Genomic DNA, 15418 nt, shown 5'->3' on the forward strand with positions numbered 1-15418 from the left:
GCTATTTTATAGGTCAACTGAGAAAGGAACCAGCAGGACCACAGCTCTCACTGGTGAGACTTAAAAAGAGACTTTGAATTAGAAGATGGATGCTCATTTATCTACAAGACTGAAACTCTCCTCTTCTAAGATCTTGGGAGGTGAGATGCATAATCTTGGGAGGTGAGATGCATAACCATCTCCTAGGTAGAAGATACTCAAGACTATGAAGCCCTGACTTGGGACATTGTAAGGGGATACAGAAGAAGAACTAGGAGATGAGAATTCTTCCAGTGGGAAGGAAGATTTTTGGAATGAAGAGGCTTGAGGAAACATCGACACCAGCTGGATGGTAATGTCTCTCCTCCCAAGAAGTGATCCCTTTCTGAAAAGTGTCTGAACATGCCTGCACTGCCTGGTGAGCTAGTCCTGGGTCACTTAATAGTGGTAAAGGAGAAGGGAAGCCTGTTCTTCCAACTCCTCCCAGTCTCCAGGGGAGAGAGGGCTGCACCCTTTCAAGGGGATTGTGTCACAGTTTTGTTGGGGTGGTGGTGGTGGTGGTGGGAATTACAAGAGCCAGGGAGATCCCACCCCAAAGCCACAGCAGGCAGTGGCAGACCCTCCCATGATGCTGGAGGAGCAGTCTGGAGAGGATGACGAGAGATGTCATTAACAAGGAAATTTTTGGTAACCCTGGTGACATCTAGAGGGGCAAAGGGGCAGTGCAAACTCCTGTATGGCTTTAGTAAGGGAAGAAGAGGGGGAGGCAATACAAAAGAGACTAGGAGTATGTACAACCATAGTCTTCCCAAAATCTTTAGAAAGTTCAGAATTTCGTCTGCTACTGATGATCAAGGTCTGTTAGTATTTTATAAGTGGAAACAAAGGATTCTTAAACGAAATGGTGATAAGTGTTTTTCAATTTAGATTTTACAGTCTTTTTTTCATAGGCTGCAGTCACATAGGCCTTTTGTCAGTTCCTACAACTTTCCTGACTGAAGATCTTTGCTTAGGCTGTATGCTCTGCTAGGAACACTCTTCCTCTGGCTTTTTGTGGAACTGGCTCTTTTTCACACATTATGATCATTTTTAAAAATTGAGGTATAGTTGATTTACAAAATTATATTAGTTTCAGGTATATAACATAGTGATTCAAAATTTTTATATAATTATACTCCCTTTATAGTTATTATAAAGTATTTGTTATATTCCCTGTGCTGTACGATATATCCTTGTAGTTTATTTATTTTATACATAGTAGTTTTTACCTCTTAATTACCTACCTTTACTTTGCCTCTCTCTCCTTCCTTCTCCCCACTGGTAATTAGTAGTTTGTTCTCCATAACTGTGAGTCTGTTTCTTTTTTGTTAAATTAACTGGTTTGTTTTATTTTTTAGATTCCACATGTAAGTGATAACACACAGTATTTGTCTTTCTCTGTCTTACTTCACTAAGCATAATGCCCTCCATGTCCATTCATGTTGTTGCATAATCTCATATTTTTTATGGCTGAGTAGTATTCCAGTGTGTGTGTGTGTGTGTGTGTGTGTGTGTGTGTGTGTGTGTATACACACCACATCTTCTTTATCCATTCATCTACTGATGGATACTTAGGTTTCTTCCATATCTTGGCAGTTGTAAATAATGTTACTGTGAACATTGGGGTGCATGTATCTTTTTGAATTAGTGTTTTTGTTTTCTTTGAATATATACCAAGGAGTGGAATTGCTGGGTCATATGGTACTTCTATTTTTAGTTTTTTGAGGCACCTCTATACTATTTTCCACAGTGAATGCACCCATTTTTCTCACCAACAGTATACAAGGTTTCCCTTTTTTCCACATCCTTGTCAACATTGGTCTTTTTGATAATAGCCATTCTGATAAGTGTGAGGTGATACCTTGTTGTTTTGATTTGTATTTCTCTGATGATTAGTGATGCTGAAAATCTTTTCATGTGCCTGTTGGCCATCTATATATCTCCTTTGGAAAAATTTCTATTCAGGTCTCTTGCCCATTTTTTAATGGGGTTTTTAATTTTTTTCATATTAAGTTGTATGAACTGTTTATATATTTGGATATTAACTCCTCGTCGGTCTATAATTTGCAAATATTTTCTCCCATTCAGTAGGTTGTCTTTTTGTTTTGTCAATGGTTTCCTTTGCTGTGCAAAAGTTTTTCAGTTTCATTGGGTCCCATTTGTTTATTTTTGCTTTTGTTTCCTTTGCCTTAGGAGACAGATCCAAAAAATATTGCTACAGTTTATTGCCTATGTTTTCTTCTAGGAGTTTTATGGTTTCCAGTCTTAAATTTAGGTTTTTAATCCATTTTGAGTTTATTTTTGTATGTGATGTGAGAAAATATTCTAATTTCATTTTTTACTTGTAGTTGTCCAGTTTTCCCAGCACCATTTTTTTAAGAGACCATCTTTTCTGCACTGTATACTTTTGCCTGTTTTGTTGTAGACTAATTGACAATAAGCACATGGGTTTATTTCTGGGCTGTCTATTCTGTTCCATTGGTCTATGTGTAAGTTTTTATACCAGTACAATGCTGTTTTGATTACTGTAGCTTTGCAGTATAGTCTGAAGTCAGGGAGTGTGATACCTCCAACTCTGTTCTTCTTTCTCAAGGTTGTTTTGGCTATTAGGAGTCTTTTGTGCTTCTATACACTTTTAAAAATTATTTGTTCTAAATAGTTCTGTTAAAAATGCCATTGATATTTTGATAGGAATTGCATCAAATCTGTAGATTGCCTTGGGTAGTTTGGTCATTTTAACATTATTAATTTTTCCAATCAATGAACATGGACTGGATTCCATCTGTTTGTGTCATCTTCCATTTCTTTCATCAGTGTCTTACAGTTTTCTGAGTACAGGTCTTTTACCTCCTAGGTATTTTATTTTTTTTTATGCAGTGATGAATGGGATTATTTCCTTAATTTCTCTTTCTGATGGTTCATTGTTAGTGTATAGAAATGCAACAGATTTCTCATATTAATTTTATATCCTGAATCTTTACTGAATTCATTGATGAGCTCTAGTAGGTTTTGGTGGCATCTTTAGGATTTTCTGTGTATAGTGTCATGCAATCTGCCAACAGTGACAATTTTACTTCTTCCTTTTCAATTTGGATTCTTTTTATTTCTTGTCTGATTGCTGTGGCTAGGGGTTTCAAAACTGTTGAATAGAAGTGGCAAGAGTGGGCGGCCTTGTCTTGTTCCTGATCTTAGAAGAAGTTCTTTCAGTTTTTCACCTTTGAGTATGATGTTAGCTGTGGGACTGTCATATATGGCTTTTATTACATTGAGGTATGTTCTCTCTAACGCACTTTCTACAGAGTTTTTATCGTAAATGAATGTTGAATTTTGTCAAATGTTTTTCTGCCTATATTGAGGGGATCGTGTGGTTTTTACTCTTCAGTGTGTTAATGTGGTGTATCACATTGATCAATTTGTGGATATTGAATCATTCTTTCATCCCTGGGATAAATCCAACTTGATTGTGGTGTATGGTCTTTTAAATATATTGTTGAATTTGGTTTGCTAATATTTTATTGAGGATTTTTGCATCTATGTTTATCAGTGATATTGGCCTGTAAGTTTCTTTTTCTGTGATATCTTTGTCTGTTTTTGGTATCAAGGTGATGCTGTCTTCTTAGAACAAGTTCAGAAACATTCCTTCCTCAGCAAGTTTTTGGAATAATTTGAAAAGGATAGGTGTTAACTTTTTTCTAAATGTTTGGTAGAATTTATCTGTGAAGCCATCTGGTCCTGGCTTTTTGTTTGTTGTTGTTGTGTTTGTTTTTTAATTACTGATTCAACTTCAGTACTTATAATTGGTCTGTTCATATTTTCTGTTTCTTCCTGGTTCAGTCTTGGGAGATTGTACATTTCTAGGAATTCATCCATTTCTTCTAAGTTGTCTACTTTATTGGCATATAGTTGTTCATAGTTATCTCTTATGATCCTTTGTATATCTGTGTTGTCAGTTGTAACCTCTCCTTTTTCTTTTCTGATTTGGGCCTCCTCTCTTTTTTTCTTAGTAAGTCTGGCTAAAGTTTTATCAGTTTTATTTTATCTTTTCGAAGAATCAGCTCTTAGTTTCATTGATCTTTTCTTTTGTTTTTTAGTTTCTATTTCATTTTTTTCTTCTCTGATCTTTATGATCTCTTTCCTTCTACCAATTTTGGGTTTTGTTTGTTCTTCTTCCTCTAGTTCCTTTACGTGTAAGGTTAAGTTGTTTATTTTTCTTGTTTCCTCAGGTAAGCTTGTATTGCTGTAAACTTCCCTCTTAGAACTCCTTTTGCTGTGTCTCATAGATTTTGGGTTGTTGTGTTTTCATTTTCATTTGTCTCCAGGTATATATTGGTTTCTTCTTTGATTTTTTTAGTGATCCATTTGTTAATATCGTATTGTTTAGCCCCCACATGTTTGAGTTCTTTTTTTTTTTTTTTTTTTTTTTTGCGGTACGCGGGCCTCTCACTGTTGTGGCCTCTCCCGTTGCGGAGCACAGGCTCTGGACGCACAGGCTCAGCGGCCATGGCTCACGGGCCCAGCCGCTCCATGGCATGTGGGATCTTCACGGACCAGGCCATGAACCCGTGTCCCCTGTATCAGCAGGCGGACTCTCAACCTCTGCGCTACCAGGGAAGCCCCGTTTGAGTTCTTTGCAATTTTTTTTCTTGTAGTTGATTTCTAGTCTCATGGCATTGTGTCTGCAGAAGATGCTTGATATGATTTCAATTTTCTTAAATTTACCAAGGCTTGTTTTGTAGCCTAGCATGTGACCTATCCTAGAGAATGTTCTATGTCCACTTGAAAAGAATGTGTATTCTGCTGCTTTTGGATGGAATGTTCTCTATATGTCTATTAAGTACATGTGGCCATTGAAGGCCAGTGTTTTGTTATTAATTTTTCTGTCAGAATGACCTGTCCGTTGGTGTCAGTGGGGTGTTAAAGTCCCCTATTACTATTGTGTTACTGTCAATTTCTCCCTTTATGTCTGTTAATTTGCTTTATGTATTTAGGTGATCCTATGCTGGGTACATATATATTTACAATTGTTTATCTTCTTCTTGGATTGATCCCTTGATCATTATGTAGTGTCCTTCTTTGTCTCTTGGAACAGTCTTTGTTTTAAAGTATATTTTGTCTGGTATAAGCATCGCTACCCCAGCTTTCTTTGGATTTCCATTTGCATTAAATACTTTTTTCCATCTTCTCATTTTCAGTTTGTATATGTCTTTAGATCTGAAATGAGTCTCTTGTAGGAAGCATATACACAGGTCTTATATTTGTTTCCATTCAGCCCCTCTGTCTTTTTATTTTTTTTTTTTGCAGTACGTGGGCCTCTCACTGTTGTGGCCTCTCCTGTTGCAGAGCACAGGCTCCGGACGCGCAGGCTCAGTGGCCATGGCTCATGGGCCTAGCCACTCCGCGGCATGTGGGATCTTCCCGGACCAGGGCACGAACCCGTGTCCCCTGCATCGGCCGGTGGACTTGCAACCACTGCGCCACCAGGGAAGCCCCCTCTATGTCTTTTGATTGAAGCATTTAGTCTATTTACATTTAAAGTAATTATTTATGGGTATTACTTATTGCCATTTTGTTACTTGTTTTGTAGTTCTTTTTTGTTCTCTTCTGATTTGATGACTCTCTTTAGTGTTATGTTTGGATTCCTTTCTCTTTTTTTGTGTGTGTATCTATTATAGATTTTTGATTTGTGGTTACCATGAAGTTTATATATAGCAATCTATCTGTCTATCTATCTACACATGATTATTTTAAGTGGCTGGTCACTTAAATTCAAATGCATTTTCACAACCCTGCAATTTACTGTCCTCCCCTCACAATTGCTGTTTTTGACATCATATTTTACATCTATTTGTTTTGTGTATCCCTTAACTGCTTATTGTGGATATAGATAATTTTGCTACTTTTGTCTTTTAACCTTCCTACCAGCTTAGTAATTGGTTGATTAACTACATTTACTGTATATTTGCCTTTACCGATGAACTTTTTCCTTTCATAATTTCCATGTTTTAGTTGTGGCCTCTTCTTTTTCTATTAGGGAGGTCCCTTTGACATTTCTTGTAAAGTTGGTTTGGTGGTGCTGAACTCTTTTAGCTTTTGCTTGTCTGTAAAACTTTTAATCTCTCCGTCAAATCTGAATGAGACTCTTGCTAGGTAGAATATTCTTTGTTGTAAGTTTTTCCCTTTCATCATTTGAAATATATTGTGCCACTCCCTTCTGGCCTGCAGCATTTCTGCTGAAAATTCAGCTGATAGCATTTGGGAGTTCCCTGTATGTAATTTACTGTTTTTCCCTTGCTGGCTTCAGTATTCTCTCTTTATTTTTAATTTTTACCATTTAAACTACAGTGTGTCTTGGTGTGGTCCTCTTTGAGTTGATCCTGTTGAGGACTCTCTGTGCTTCCTGGACTTGGATATCTGCTTTCTTTACCAGAGAAGTTAGGGAAGTTTTCAGCTATCATATTTTCAAATATCTTCTCTGCTCCTTTCTCTCTCTTCTCCTTCTGGGACCCCTATAATGTGAATGTTAGTATGCTTGATGTTGTCGCAGAGGTCTCTTAAACTGTCCTCATTTCTTTTTATTCTTCTTTCTGTTCATCTTCAGTAATTTCCATTACTCTGTCTTCCAGCTTATTGATCCATTCCTCTGTATCATTCAGTCTACTGTTGATTCCTTCTAGTGTATTTTTCATTCAGTTATTGTATTCTTCATCTCTGTTTGTTTTTTTTAATATTTTTTAACTCTTTGTTAAAAACTTCTAACTCCTCACTCTGTTCATCCATTCTTCTGTCTTCTAAATTCTTTGATCATCTTTATGATTATTACCTTGAACTCTTCCTCAGGTAGATTGCCTATCTCCACTTCACTTAGTTTTTTATCTTGCTCCTTTGTTTGGAATGTATTCCTCTATCACCTCATTTTGCCTAACTTGGTGTTTTTATTTTTATGTATCTGGTAGGTTGGTTACATTTCCCGACCTTGGAGAAGTAGCCTTTTGTAGAAGACATCCTGTGCATCCCAGCAATGCTCTCCCCTCTGGTCACCAGAGTTATATGCTCTTGGGATGTCCAATATGTGGGCTGCATGGGTCCTTCTGTTTTGGTCAGCTGACTATTGTGGGCAGTCTGGTAGGCATGGCTGGCTCTGGTCTGGTTGGTTGCCAGGCCTGGCCTTGTGTGGAGGTTGAAAGCCTCTGGTTGTTGGGGCTGGGTCATGGGGCAGCTGGCTGCAGAACCCCGGAGGGCCCTGGGGCTAGTACTGGCTCACTGTGGACAGAGTGGGGTCCAGGAGATCCTGGGGCTGGTGCCTGTCCCCTGATGGGTGAGGCTAGGACCTAGGGCTAGTGCTGGCCTACTGGTGGGCAGAGCCGTGTTCTGGGATGTGGCTCTATGGTCCAGGGGTCCCAGAGCTGGTGTCAGACTGCTGGCAGGTTGGGCCAGTTTCTGACACAGGACTGTGGGGTTTGGGTTGTCCTAAAGCTTATATTGGCCTGCTGGTAGACAGGGCTGTGGCCCAGCCAGTCCCCAAACTGCTGCTAGCCATGGCAGGCTGTGGGGCTACATTTGTCCTGGGTTTGGTGTCTGCCTGCTGGTGGGTCAGGCTGGTCCTGAGGCTACAGCAGGCTCACTGGTGGGTGACGTCTGGGTCCAGGGGATTCTGGGGCTGGTGCTTGCTCACTGGTGGATGAAGCTCGGCCCTGGGATCTGTGGCTGCAGGTCTCTGCTGGGGGTTTTGGGTCTAGTGCCTGTGCACAGGTGTGTGGGGCTGGGTGCTGGGCCCTCTGGTGGGCATGGCTGTGTCCAGGGGGCAGCTGTGGGCTCAGGGGTTCTTAATGCAGCCTGTCTGCTTGTGGATGGGGCTGTGTCACTGCCCCGTTAGTTGCTTGGCCAGAGGCATCCCAGTACTAGTGCCTGCAGGCTGGTGGGTAGGGGCAGGGCTGGGTCCTGAGGCTAATAAGCTAGAGGGAGAATTCCAAAATAGTGACTGCCAGCACCAGTGTCCATGTGGTAGAATGAGCTCCCCAAAATGCTTGCCACCACTGTCTGTGTCCCCAGGGTAAGCTCCCGTTGTCTCCTGTCTCTCTGGAAGTCCCTCCAAGATCAGCAGGTGGGTCTGATCCAGGATCCTTTCAAAATACTGCTTCTGCCTTGGGTTCTGGAGCATGTGAGATTTTGTGTGTACCCTTTAAGAATAGAGGCTCTATTTTCTTCAGGCCTCTGGGACTCCTGAAAGCCCCACTGGCATTCAAAGCCAAACGTTCCTAGCACAAGACTGGGTTGGGGAGCCCCGCGTGGGGTTCAGATCCTTTGCTCCTTGGGGAGAACTTCTGCAATTGTAATTATCTCCCGTTTGTGGGCTGCCTACCCAAAAGTGTAGGCTTGACTCTACTATGACTCTGTCCCTCTTATTCATCTCTTTGTGGTTCCATCTTTATATTTTTAGTTGAAGAAGATCTTTTCTGGTAGGTTCCGATCTTTTTCATTGATGGTTGTTCTGTATATTGTTGTGATTTTGGTGTGCCTGTGAGAGGAGGTGAGCTCAGGGTCTTTCTACTCCACCGTCTTCCCATTGTCCTGAATTTAAATGGTGTATCTTCACCTTATCTGATTAAACCTTTGCCTCTCTTGTAGTTCCCTGTTTATCTCCTTTCCAGCATCTCTCAAAACCTGTAATTTTTGTATTTTTACATTTCTTTTCTTGCTTCCTATCTTTCTATCTCATTGGAATATAACCCTTATGAGTGCAGGGATCTTGTCTGTCTTGTTCAACTTTGTTTTTGGTACTTAGCACAGTGTTTGGTACTTGGAATTTATGAAAAGAAAAAGTTGTCAATTGGTGAGCAAATGTAAATCTGGTATGTTTATACATTTAGTTGTGTTGTAAATGTTGGCAAGAAATTCTTGAAAAGTTATCATTGCCTCAGTCGTTTCAAGAAACACACCTCTTAATACAAAATTGTTAGAGAGCTTCTCAAGTCATTCTTCTGGTGTACTTCCTTTCCAAATGAATTGATCAACAGAAGAAACCTCATTTATGTCCAGACTTTTTTTTTTTTTTTTTTTGGCTGTGTTGGGTCTTCGCCATTGCATGCGGGCTCTCTCTAGCTGCGGTGAGTGGTGACCACTTTTTGTTGTGGTGCATGGACCTCTCAAAATGGTGACCCCTCCCATTGTGGAGCACGGGCTCTAGGTGCACGGGCTTCAGTAGCTGTGGCATGTGGGCTTCAGTAGCTGTGGCATGCGGGCTTCAGTAGTTGTGGCTCGCGGGCTCCAGAGCGCAGGCTCAGTAGTTGTGGTGCATAGGCTTAGTTGCTCTGCGGCATGTGGGATCCCCTGGACCAGGGCTCAAACCCCTGTCCCCTGCATTGGCAGGTGGACTCTTAACCACTGCGCCACCAGGGAAGCCTTGTCCAGACATTTTTTCATTGTCCTTCCTCCTTGACTACTTGCTAATGACTTAAAAAAGATGGTAGTCTGTTTTAACATCTCTCACCCCAGTGATTATTCATGTTGAGCTCTTGATTTGACTAGATGGAGGGTAGATGCTCACTTAGTAAGGGAGCAACTTTCACAGGTGAAGGGAATCCTTTCCTTGGTTACAGGTAGAGGTTTTCTAATACTTTCCCTAGTGTTGCTTCAAAAATCTATTGGCTGCCTTTGTGGGAGATAATTCTTCATGGGTTTCTTGTATTCCTGCACAATTTGTATCAGAATTCGTTCTCAACTATCTTTGGGAGGATGTTTGTATGGCAAATAGTCTTGGAAGATAGCAATAGTGTTTATTTATAGGGTAGAGGGCAGATTTGTTTGCTTTTCAGGATAATAAAGATAATCTCTCTGGAGCAATGGTTGTGCAGGTTTGCTAGCAGTCCCCTTTAAAAGTCCCCTTAGGGATTTCCTAAGCTTGGGGCTCCTAAACTGGGATACAAACCTATTGTGTGTGTGATACTCAATGTTGGCCACTGGACCTTGCCCTGCAGAACTTGAGCTGGGTGGTAAGGAGAACAGATGTGAACATGAACTTCACGCTGCCTGCTGTGCTCTTGAGTAATAAAGTCCTTTATCTTTGATCCACAAGACTAATCACATCTTATTATCTGGGTGTACTCAGCCCCATACTTGTCTCGTCCCATTGAGGAGAAAGCCTGGGAGCTACATCTCCCAGCTTGACGGCTGGTTTCGTTAGGTTCTTCCATGGAAGGGACTCCCATGTGATACGAAGATGGAAATAAGCAGAGGCCCTTTGACTTCTGGCTCCAGCAGCTGTGGTGACCTGCAGGGCATCAGTGGCAGCAGCAGCCACAGAGAATGTGGTCCCACTGCGTGAGGAAGACCAGCATGGCTTCTTGTAGGTCCTGATCTCTGGACACCTCCTTCCCCTCTGGTCTCCTCTAGGCTCTCCAGCGATGTTGTAGCCTAACCCCCAGCATTCATTTCTTTTCTGTTTTAAATGACAGAGTGCTTCCTGTTTTTCTGACTGAACCTTGTCTGATCTCCCCCCCTCCCCCGCCCATTTAAGGCTCTTTGGCAAAGTTGGTTGGAGGACAGCGTCCCTATCAAGGCCAGAAGGCTTCAATAAGCTTTTTCAGAAATTAAGATGAGTGGCTCCGTGGAGAAGATTTTGACCAGACTTATCTTCCCAGCCTCAGGAGGAGCTGCTAGAACACAAAGAATGTTGTGAACTTGCTCCAAAAAACCAGGACCACATAAATGTACTAATTAGATTAAAGAAACAAAATGGAAGAGAAGCAACTGGAACATGGCTGCAAGGCTTAAAGAAAAAGCTGCTTCATCTGCTGATAAAATGTGGGCTAATGACCAATCCTTAATTCTCTTCCCTTCCTTATGGGAGGAAGGAGTGAGGGGAGTAGTTGAAGCACCCAAAGTGCATGGGGAGCTGGACATGTCTGCTGCTCTAGCAGCTGTGGTGGAAACCTGCTCCATGACAGAAAATTCAGCTCACTCTGTCAGCCAAGCAGGAATGAGAAGGACAGGCCTGTAACTGAGATACTCACCTGGGTAAAATGATGAGATGTCTATTTCACTTGCTTCCCTTTTTTATCTCCAACACAAAAGCTGGTGTGCTTCTTAGTGTGGCTGAGTTCTTGCCAATGAGATTCTTAATCCAGCAAAACCAGTGGACACTTTGTGTCTGTTCATTCTGAAGCTCATTGGAACATCTCTGGGAAAATCCTTGATTTGAAAAGGTTAGGATTTTATGAACACTTGGATTTGACCTCAAACAAAAACCTTGGATCCTACTAGAATTCTAGTTTCACCAGAAAGGAAAGAAGCTACATACATCCAGAGAGGACTTGAAACCATGTGCCCTGAGAATGGTTAAATTGGGAGGAGGTTGGAGCAGGGGAGGGTAATTGAAGTAGCATCTGTCCTAAATTATGTGACTCCCTATGTAACTGTTGACATTTCTCCTGATATTTCACAGCTGATCGTGGAGCTTCCACCACTAGTTTCTTCAACCAAATGAATGATGTTTTTCAGCGCAGGCAGCTCCTCTTTTCCGTCTGTTACGTGCATACTGATGCCATCAGAGAAAAAGTCCAACTTCTCTTCTGGAAACTGGAAGGGTTGTCAACAGTTTCAAAATGGTGCAGTGTATCTTAGCCAAGCAAAACTTTGTCTGAAAGAAAAATCGTGATACCCTGTGTACAGATGGGGTCCCTGGATGCTTGGCGCTGCACTAGGCTTTCCTGCCTTGTGACATGTTGCAGTGATTCACTGTCTTTGACACAGGCATATGTTGGCATCAAAACCCTGTCAAAAGTCCTGAAAGAAGCCATGCTTACTGCTAGGAGAAGCATTAAATTCACAACTAGCATCTTTCAAGAGGTTTTGTCAAGAAATGGGAGCCAGATACAAAGTTCTTCTGTATTACACAATTTATGGTTTCCCAAGATCAAACCTTGAAACTAGTGGTTGGATATCAGACGGTAATTTCTTCTCTTTTGAGAGAAAAAGAAAGTAAATTTACTCTCAGTTTTGGCATGGGAGCAGCTCATTCATGGCCTGACTTTCCTGGCAAATAGTTTTGGTCACACACTTGAGTAAATCTTTTGATTCAAGTTTCTGCAGTGATAATTGTGGGTGCCACTGAAAAATGACAAGCTCTTTGACCAAGCTGCTACTGAAGGTGGCCAAATGTGTGAATTTTCTGGTGCTGGAAGAAGTACTTTTGTAGTCTGGAAATGGAGATACTGAGAAGATAGCATTGTATGTAGACTCCTGGCAATATGGTAGAGTTTGTTTAGAAGTTATTTTGCTGAGATAACCTTAAAATAGGAGTTTGGATTTGAAATTCCTTCCTTGCTGACAAAGACAGCACCAAAGATTCAGACTTTGCTAAAGATACTGTGATGGTTAATTTTATGTGTGCCCAGATATTTGGTTAAATATTCTGGGTGTTTCTGTGTTTTTGGATGAGCTTCACATTTAAATTGATAGGTTGAGTAAAGGAGGTTGTCTTCCCTAATGTGGGTAAGCCTCATCTAATCAGTTGAAAGTCTGAATAGGACGAGAAGTCTGACCCTCTTCTGAGTAAGACAGAATTCTTCCTGCCTAACTGCCTTTGAACTGGGATATTGATTTTTTTTTCCTGCCTTTGAACTCAAATTGAAACATTGTTGCTTCCTGAGTCTCCAACCTGCCAGCCTTTGGACTGAAACTGTGCTGTTGGACCTCCTGGGACTTGCCGGCCTCCATAATCATGTGAGCCAATTTCTTATTATCTCTATATCATCTATATCTATATATCTATATCTATATCTTTATCTATATCCTCTTGGTACAATTCTCTGGAGAACCCTGACAATTACAGATACCACCACTGATGTGAAGCCAAAAGAGATAACATGACTTGTGGTCAGTTCAGAGACCTGGAGACTCCTAGTGTTCCTTGACACAAGATTATTTTAATTTTGCAAATCAAGTGGTGGTATTTTTTTTTTTTTTTTTTTTTTGCGGTACGTGGGCCTCTCACAGTTGTGGCCTCTCCCATTGCGGAGCACAGGCTCTGGAAGCGCAGGGTCATCGGCCATGGCTCATGGGCCCAACCGCTCCGTGGCATGTGGGATCTTCCCGGACCGGGGCATGAACCCTTGTCCCCCGCATCGGCAGGCGGACTCCCAACCACCGCGCCACCAGGGAAGCCCGATGGTAGTTTTTTATTTCATTTACTGCAGAGAAATTATTGTAACATTTAAGGGCTGACCCCCAAATTCCTCTTTGAGAGAACTGTCTGTTGGAAATCATTTGTTGATAAATGTGTAACTAGGATAGATTTTGTCACTGCTCAGTTGTGCCCAATGCTGGAACTGGTGACTTGCCCCTTTGTCTTCCAACTCCCTCTCTGGGGGACTTTTGCAAATCCTGGGCGTTTGAAAAATGAAGTGTCTATAGGACACATTTTGGATGTGGTAGAGTCCAGATAAATGTCCTTCTGGTGGATGACCCATGGGTGACAAGCCCTCCCCCATCAGCAATGAAAAGAAAGTCGCCATAGCCCCTCAGTGTATCAGTAGTAACTGAGCTGTCTGGCTCTCACTGCAATGGCCACGGGTGGTGACTGGGCATTGGCTCAGCTTCCATCAGCCTCCTTGCAGAAGATGCTTTAGGAATCTGGCTGCCCTTGATGATGACTCTGTTCGTTCACTTGCCATCCCTCCCCCACCCCATCTTTGTGATTCAGCTCTTCCTCCTACTTCCTCTCATGTGCTCTAGTACATGCTCTTTTCCCTGTCACCTCCTTACCCAGTAATCCTCATTTAGTTCCCTTGAGGGACCTGTCTGCCTCTCCTTCAACTTTCTTTCTAATAAAGTATTCTGATTAAATTTCCTCAGGACTTTCCTGTTTTCCACGTAACAGCCCGTTGTAGATGTAAAACAGAAATCAAAAGTTGAACAAAATCCAGAGATCCAACAAAACCCCCAAAACTCTACACTGTGTGTTTTGCTTTTTGTATGCCTGCTTTTATAATTTGAATCCTTTTCAAGGCATCGTGGCTGCCTCTTGCAGATTGGGGAGGGTCGGTACAAAGAAGTGGTATAGAAACAACAAAGACAAGGTACAAGATTATCACTGGGTAAAAGGGGAGCCCTCTTGGTGTCTGGATATTGATGAGTCCCAAAGCTTCAAAGAATGACCACCACTGCTTTGTCTAATAGAAAGAAAAATTTAGAGTCAGTAAAATGGTACAACATTACTTGATGTGACCTTTCTGTGCTTTCCCCCAACCAAAAGAAAGGTTCGGTCACATCTATAAATAACACAAAAGCTTGTGTGTGAAAAGGGGGCCGAGATGGAGTTATTGTTGGATGGATAAGGTAGGATGTAAGGACATCAGAGCTTAGAGGTGAGGCCAGGCAAATGCCAGTTGGCGCAGAACTAGTAGAAACCTTGAGATTGAGCTTTGGATTTCATGAGCCATGAAATTATTGAGTACAAGAAAATTTTACCTAAAGATCATGGGGGCAGCGAGGCCTCCAGCTGTCTTGAAGGTTACAATAATTCACATCTTTGTGATTAAGCACTTATTAGAAACCAGAAGTGGAAATAAGTTGGATATTAAAGCTGACAAGTGTGTAATGTCAAAGATCACTGTAATGTAACTTCTTATTCTTGCAAAATAACTTCAGGATTCTCATTTCTGAGCAGTCATCAAGCTAATTTTCATTTCACTGGAACGACTTGATTTATTTCACATTTTCAGGAAGTTGCCACTAATTTCTGCAAGAAAAAAAAAAAAAAAGAAATATACCAGTCAGGGTTGATAAAGCAGAAAAGGGTTTTACTGAAAGAATATGGGGCTGCTCCCAGAGTTTCTGGGAGGGCTGGCAGATGAGCCTTGTGAAGCCAACAGGAACAGTGGCAGACTAACCAGGCAGCCACAGCCACAGCCAAGGTTGCACAACAGAATCAAAGTCAGGGAAGCACGTTGCTGCCTCTAGAGGGCTCTGGATGCCTCAGTTTTCACCACTGTTGCTAACGGCGCTGAATATCACACCCAGCAGCTGCTGGCCCAGCCACCATAACGGATGTTGTGCTGTTCCTGCTTCTTTGTCCAAATTGAGAATGCCAGGCTGCTGCATTTAACTGGCCAAATCTGTGCCAGTAGTCCATGCCCTAAATGTCAGGGGTGCTGGGGAATAAGCATCTGTGTTTTGTGGCTCCCATGGTGGGAAGTAAGCTTGAGCAGTGAATGAGGTTAATATGGGTATAATATGTGAGGAAATCAAAAGAAAGATAGAAATTACAATCATATACAATATGGAGAAAAATTTTTTAATAAAGTGTTTTTCTACGTTGCCTATGTGAAAGCAAGAAACATTCAAGGCAATAATATAAATTGTGTATAAAGATGCCCATGGGTATTTTTAGATAAAATTATTT

At 41.6% G+C, this 15418-nt stretch overlaps 1 protein-coding gene across 1 annotated transcript in view; it reads left to right on the forward strand.

Annotated features, from left to right (window-relative positions):
* Window positions 1-12406: 12406 nt before the first annotated feature.
* Window positions 12407-15418, forward strand: part of OTOL1 (otolin 1) — a 64273-nt gene continuing 61261 nt past the window's right edge. The window contains exon 1 of the mRNA XM_079922865.1: window positions 12407-12738. The gene's annotated coding sequence lies outside the window, so the exon portion shown is untranslated. The remainder of the gene's footprint in view (window positions 12739-15418) is intronic.

Source organism: Stenella coeruleoalba, assembly GCF_951394435.1.
Source record: "Stenella coeruleoalba genome assembly, chromosome: 5".
NCBI lineage: Eukaryota > Metazoa > Chordata > Mammalia > Artiodactyla > Delphinidae > Stenella > Stenella coeruleoalba.